Genomic DNA, 7,481 nt, shown 5'->3' on the forward strand with positions numbered 1-7,481 from the left:
CTGCATTTTGTTAAAGTTTCTGTACTAAAATGTAGAGAAACTGAACTACGCAAATATTGAAAAGTTAAAAATTCCTTAATTTTTAATTCCTGGTACCACTACCACAATTTACAGGGCAATATACCTGATGTAATGAAAAGAAAAAGAAAAAGACAAAGCTACAACAGAAAAAAGCCCTCAGGAATGCACATCTAATTGACATGACATTGCATTAATCAATAGCTGCACTTTTTGCACACTGTGGCTGTGACAGTCCTGAACAAGAAGGGTTCCTGTTTTAGCTGCAGTGACTTTTCTGATTATGGATCATCATTCCTTCTGTGGTAGATTTTTACAGCTCCTCTAATGCACTTGGGACAACTGTCTCAAAGTAACCTGTAGCTTTCTTGACAATTCCTCACTCTCTCCCCTGCTAAGAACTGTAGCCATTTCTGTTTTATTTTAAAACCTTCTGCTACCATATCCACCACTTCCACCTCCAGATCCATAGCCACCACCATAGGGACTGCTTGAGCTTCTTCCACCAAAACTGTCCCCCTTCATGGGTCCATAATTTGATTGTTGCTGTCCACTATAATTTCCAAAGTCATTATAGTTCCCACCACCACCATAGTTGCCTCCACCAAAATTTTCTCTTTCATTGTAACCATCATATCCTCCTCCTCCACCACCATATCCATCACCTTGGTTTCCATATCCTAGTCCACCACCTCCATAACCTCCTCTACTACTGTAACCAGGACCACTACCATAGTTGCCACCATCACCTCCAAATCCATTATATCCACCATCACCACCTCCATAACTACTTCTGCTGCTACCACCTCCACCACCATAGCCCCCCTTCCACCAAAGTTTCTTCCATGAACAAAGTTTCCTCCACCACCTCCAAAATTTCCTCTATGACCCATAAGTTGCCAGATCCACCTCCACGACCTCTCTGTGATCCAGCAAGCTGAATCTCTTGTTTACAAAGGGCCTTTCATTTCACGATTATGCTTATTAATAGTGTGGTATTTCTGAACAACAATTTTATCAACTGTGTCATGATCATCAAAAGTTACAAAAGCAAATCCTCTCTTTTTCCCACTCTGCCTGTCTTCCATAACTTCTATGGTTTCAATCTTGCCATACTTTTCAAAGTAGTCTCTCAGATTATATTCTTCCGTATCCTCTTTAATACCACCAACAAAAATTTTCTTCACCATTAAATGGGCACCAGGCTTTACAGAATCCTCTCTAGAAACAGCTCTCTTTGGTTCCACCACATACCCATCAACCTCGTGTGGATGAGCACACATTGCAGCATCCACCTCTTCAACACAAGAGTAGGTCACAAACCCAAAGCCTCTGGAATGTTTTGTTTGGGGATTTCCTACTACCACAAAGTCTGTAAGTGTGCCCCATTTCTCAAAATGTTCTCTTAAGCTATCATCTGTAATTTCAAAGCTGGGGAGTAGTTTTTACCTCCATTTTGAGACCCTGTATTTCTTATTATGCAGTCTTTATTTACTAGAATGAGGATTGGACTCATTTTATTCTTCTTTTTTTTTTTTTTTTTTTTGGTTTTTCGAGACAGGGTTTCTCTGTGTTGCCCTGGCTGTCCTGGAACTCACTCTGTAGACCAGGCTGGCCTCGAACTCAGAAATCCGCCTGCCTCTGCCTCCCAAGTGCTGGGATTAAAGGCGTGCACCACCACCGCCCGGCTACTCATTTTATTCTTGATTTTACTTTTATTACATCTTTCTAGCAAACAACTAAAACTATTTCTTAAAACTTTCTTCCAAAGATTATTTGAAACAGATCAGTAACTCTACAAAAATCACTAATTCATCTAAACAGCATTAATTCATGAAAGTTCATCTTTTATGTTGATCTGCAGGAAGTCTGCTCAAAAGGTTAGGCTAGTGCCCAGGAATCCTTAGCTATGTAAGAGTGGCAGGAGAGGCATATCAGCTGTAAGAAGTAATCCTGGGATGAAGTCTCTTGGGATCGTGCCTCTCAGAGGTCACCCATTTTAGGCTGAGGTGGGCCACCTCCAGGAAGGCCACCTGCTAGCCTTAGCCTGTCCTTGATGGCTCCTGGCATATGTGTGCGTATCTGTGTCTGGGTATGTGTGTTTACATACAGGTGTCTGTGGAGGCCAGAAAAGGGTGTTTGATTCCTTAAAGCTGTAATTATAGGTGGTTCTGTGCTTCCCAATGTCAGTGCTGAGAGCAGAACTTAAGTCCTCTACTTTGCTCCTCCACTCCCTTCCTTCTCCTCCTCTTTTTCTATGCACATATGCAGGTGTGGGTGGACACACACACACACACACACACACACACACACACACACACACCTCCCTTGTGATTATGAAGTGGATAAGCTTTTTGATGAAATTTTGGCCAAAGAAGAAGTTCAAAGTCTTCTCAACTCAACAAAGAACTGTACTGCCGTTTACATCAGTGGACATGCAATGTGAAAGTACCAAACAGCCTGGATTAATGCTCCAACATCTATGTGGGTGGGCAAGGCAATTAAAAACTAGACACGCTCATCTTTTAGCAGATGTCTAGGTGGTAAAAATGCAGTCAACACATCTCAGCAGAGTTCTGCCAGCTTTTGTTGGAGCAACACAATTCTCATGTCTGCAAAGGAAACTCATCTTTTCATCAAATTGTATGCCATACTGAAGAAGAGAATTAGCAGGAGAAGGAGAGCAGGAAAGCCCAAAGGCCACAGATAGCTTTGCATTTAGTTACAGGATAAATGATACACAATTACATCAGGATTATGCTGCAGGACTTTTGAAAAGAAGTCTCTAAATGAGCCTTCGTTTAGGCTGTTGTCTTATTAGGGTTTTATTGCTGAGAAGAGATACCATGACCCTGACAACTCTTATAAAAGAAAACATTTAATTGGGGCTGGCTTAGAGTTTATTATTGTCATGGCAGGAAGCATGGCGGCATGTAAGCAGACACAATGCTGGACAGGAAACTGAAGGTTCTACATCTGAATTGGCAGGCAGCAGGAAGAGAGAGTGCCACTGGACCTGTCTTGGGCTTCTGAAACCCCAAAGCTTACTCCCAGTAACACACTTGTTCCAACCAGACCACACCTCCCAATAATGCCACACTCCCTCTGGGCCTATGGGGGCCATTTTCATTCAAACTAGCACAGATTTCTGTAGTGTTCCTTTATCAACTTTGATGGAACCTTTAGAATTGTCCCTTTACTGCTTAGGATGGCTTAGTGTCATTGCCCTTAAAGTGCTATTAAGCTTCCCTTCTGTACTGGGAATGTTACCATAGGCTTTTTGCAGACCATCCCACTCTTCAGTACAGTGTGGATTGTTTCCACTTTGTAGATGTGATCACAATCACAGACACAGAATCCAAATCTGGAATTGAGTTGAATGTCACAAGCTCTTTCTGGACTGGAGAAATGGCTCAGGGATTAAGAACACTTGCTACTTTTCTAGAAGACTCAAGTTCAGTTCCCAGCAACTGTACCACCAGGTGGCTCACAACTGTCTGTAACTCTAGTGCTTGGGGATCTGACACCTCTGGCTGGCTCTCTCTCTCTCTCTCTCTCTCTCTCTCTCTCTCTCTCTCTCTCTCACACACACACACACACACACATACACATACATAATTAAAGATAATGTGAAAATTTTAAATTTCTTTGTGTAATTAGGGTTTCTGTCTCTTTCCCATTATTTTTTGTTTGGAGCCTGTGGTTGTTTTCCTTGTCAACATGACTAGCTTTAGAAGCTCCTAGACACATTTGTGGATGTGTTGGTGAGGGATTTTACATAAGGGAGAACTGAGGAGAGAAACCCCACCCTGAATAGCATCATTCCATGGACTGGAATCCCAGGCTGAATAAAAAAGAAAAAATAGAAGCCATCTGAACACCAGCATTCATCTTTCTGCTTCCTGACTGGATGCATGTGAACACCCACCTCATATTTCTGTCACCCAATGGTGGTGGACTGTATTCCCTCAAACCGTGAACTAAAATAAATTCAAACGTAATCTTTTTCAGGTGTTTTGTCACAGCAGCAAGGAAACTAATAAGTATATAGCCTTTTATCCATTCCTTTCTAGTTATTCATATAGTTTACATTATGTCTGGTCTGTTGTTACTTTATTTGCTGTAAGCCCTGCTTTGATCCATATATAGTGTATACATGCATTGAAATGTCACAGGTACAACTTTCACATATAAAAAAATGTAGAGATGGACATGTTAACTATGCAAGTCAATCTTTATATAATGTATATAATTGCATATATTATACTATACCCATAAATACATACAATTAAAATAATTATCTAACGGGGTGTGAAGGGTCATACATCTGTCCCTCAGCCAGGAGCAAGTATGGCTCAAAGGGTTGAGTAGGAAACAGACTCCATTCTTGTGCTTTCTTGGGCTTGTCTCCCTGTTCTTCAGCTGCATCTACCAGCCTCACTAGCCTCTGACTTAGCCATCCAGAAAGGGGAGACTCACATATATCAGCTTGTTTAAGTGGCTGCCTTGAGCACCTTGGAATGCCAGTTTGTCCTTAGCAAGGATTCAAAGATGTGTTTCTGTGTTGTATAGTTGGTATAATAGCCTCTGTGTTTCAATCTTCCTTTTCCACTAAACATACTGTGAATGTTCTTCTATATAATTAAATATTCCTTATCAACATGCTTTATTTTACAGCTTAATGACATTTGATCTCTTGGATGAATTACTATAATTTACTTAGCCATTGTCTATGGTTGTACATGTAGTCTTTGCTAGAATTTTGTTGTATTTACAATAAACATTCTCGGCAACTAGCCCCTATGGGTAATCACATGAACATTTGAGAATATTTTGATAAATACTGTCAAATTGTTTTTCAAATGCCTGTATCAGCTGCAATCCCAATGGCTTTAAGAGTCCAGTTCACTGTACCAATGTCAGTATCAATAAGGAATTTAGAAAAAACTTGGTCAAGCCTGATGTGGTGATTTATGTCTATAATCCTAGGGCTCAGGAAGCTTGGTGGATTAGTTTGCATTGTAGGCCAGCCTGGGCTACAGAGATCTTGTCTCAAAGAATACACAAAGAAGGAAATAATAAAAAAGTGAAAGAAAAGGGAGGGAAGGAGTGGGAGAAAGGAAAGACCTTTATTGAGTTTTACAAGTGTGGAAGTGTGGTGTTATTTTCTTCTATATTTCTTTTTTCTTTTTTTTTGTATTTCTTTATTAGATATTTTCTTTATTTACATGTCATATGATTTCTCCTTTCCCAGTTTCCCTTCCAAAAAAAAAAAAACCCAAAAAACAACAACAAGAACAAACCCCTGTTCCCTCCCTCCTCCCCCTGCTTGCCACCCCACCCTCTCCCGCTTACTGGCCCTGCTATTCCCCTATACTGGGGCATAGAACCTTCACAGGGATAAGGGGCTCTCCTCCCATTGATGACCAACTTGACCATCCTCTACTATACACATGCTGCCAGAGCAATCAGTCCCACCACGTGTACTCCTTGGTTGGTGGTTTAGTCCCTGAGAGCTCTGAGGGTACTAGTTAGTTCATATTGTTGTTCATCCTAAGGGTCTGCAAACCCTTCAGCTCTTTTGGTTCTTTTTCTAACTCCTTCATTGGGGACCCTGTACTCAGTTCAATGGATGGTTGTGAGCCTCTACTTCTGTATTAGTCAGGTATTGTCAGAGCCTCTCAGGAGATAGTTATCTCAGGCTGGAGTGCTGTTCCTTCCGTCTCTGCTCCATAGTTAGTCTCTGCAACTCCTTCCATGGGTATTTTGTTCCCCCTTTTAAGAAGGAATGAAGTGTCCACATTTTGGTCTTCCTTCTTCTTGAGTTTCTTGTGGTTTGTGGATCGTACTTCAAGTATTCTGAACTTCTGGGCTAATAACCATGTGTGTTCTTTTGTGATTGGGTTATCTCACTCAGGATGATATTCTCCAGAACCATCCATTTCCCTAAGTTTTTCATAAATTCATTGTTTTTAATAGCTGAGTAGTACTCCATTGTGTAGAAGTACCACAATTTCTGTATCCATTCTTCTGTTGAGGGACATCTGGGTTGTTTCCAGGTTCTGGCTATTATAAATAAGGCTGCTATGAACATGGTGGAACATATGCCCTTATTACATGTTGGAGCATCTTCTGGGTATATGCCTAGGAGTGGTATAGCTGGGTCTTCTGGTAGAATTATGTCCAATTTCTGGAGGAACCGCCAAACTGATTTCTGGAGTGGTTGTACCAGCTTGCAATCCCACCAGCAATGAAGGAGTGTTCCTCTTTCTCCACAACCTCTCCAGCAACTGATGTCATCTGAGTTTTTTATTCTAGTCATTCTGACTGGTGTGAGGTGGAATCTCAGGGTTGTTTTGATTTGCATTTCCCAGATGACTAAGGATGTTGAATATTTCTTTAGGTGCTTCTCAGCAATTCAATATTCATCAGTTGAAAATTCTTTGTTTAGTTCTGTACCCCATTTTTTAATAGGGTTATTAGGTTCTCTGGAGTCTAACTTCTTGAGTTCTTTGTATATATTGGATATTAGCCCTCAATCAGATATAGGATTGGTAAAGATCTTTTCCCAATTTGTTGTTTGCTGTTTTGTCCTATTGACAGTGTCTTTTGTCTTACAGAAGCTTCGCAACTTTTTGAGGTCCCATTTATTAATTCTTGATCTTAGAGCATAAGCTATTGGCATTCTGTTCAGGAAAATTTCCCCTATGCCTACGTGCTCAAGGCTCTTTCCCACTTTCTTTTCTATTAGTTTCAGTGTATCTCATTTGATGTGGAGATCCCTGATCCACTTGGACTTGAGCTTTGTACAAGGAGATAGGAATGGATCGATTTGCATTATTCTACATGCTAACCGCCAGTTGAGCCAGCACCATTTGTTGAAAATGCTGTCTTTTTTCCACTTTATGGTTTTAGCTCCTTTGTCAAAGATCAAGTGACCATAGATGTGTGGGTTCATTTCTGGGTCTTCAATTCTATTCCATTGGTCTACCTGCTTATTACTATACCAATACCATGCATTTTTATTTTTATTACAATTGCTCTGTAGTACAGCTTAAGGTCCAGGATGGTGATTCCACCAGAGGTTCCTTTATTGTTGAGAATAGTTTGCCCTATCCTAGGTTTTTTGTTATTCCAGATGAATTTGCAAATTGCTCTTTCTAAGTCTGTGAAGAATTGAGTTGGAATTTTGATGGGGATTGCATTGAATCTGTAGATTGCCTTGGGCAAGATGGCCATTTTTACTATAATAATTCTGCCAATCCACGAGCATGGGAGATCTTTCCATCTTCTGAGATCTTCTTAATTTCCTTCTTCAGAGACTTGAAGTTCTTGTCAAACAGATCTTTTAGTTGCTTAGTTAGAGTCACACCAAGGTATTTTATATTACTTGTAATTATTGTGAAGGGTGTTGTTTCCCTAATTTCTTTCTCAGCTTGTTTATCCTTTGTGTAGAGGAAGGC

At 40.5% G+C, this 7,481-nt stretch overlaps 1 pseudogene; it reads right to left on the reverse strand.

Annotated features, from left to right (window-relative positions):
- Window positions 1-426: 426 nt before the first annotated feature.
- The window catches only part of LOC116073729, a 78,856-nt pseudogene continuing 71,801 nt past the window's right edge, over window positions 427-7,481 (reverse strand).

This window comes from Mastomys coucha, unplaced genomic scaffold (assembly GCF_008632895.1).
Source record: "Mastomys coucha isolate ucsf_1 unplaced genomic scaffold, UCSF_Mcou_1 pScaffold23, whole genome shotgun sequence".
NCBI lineage: Eukaryota > Metazoa > Chordata > Mammalia > Rodentia > Muridae > Mastomys > Mastomys coucha.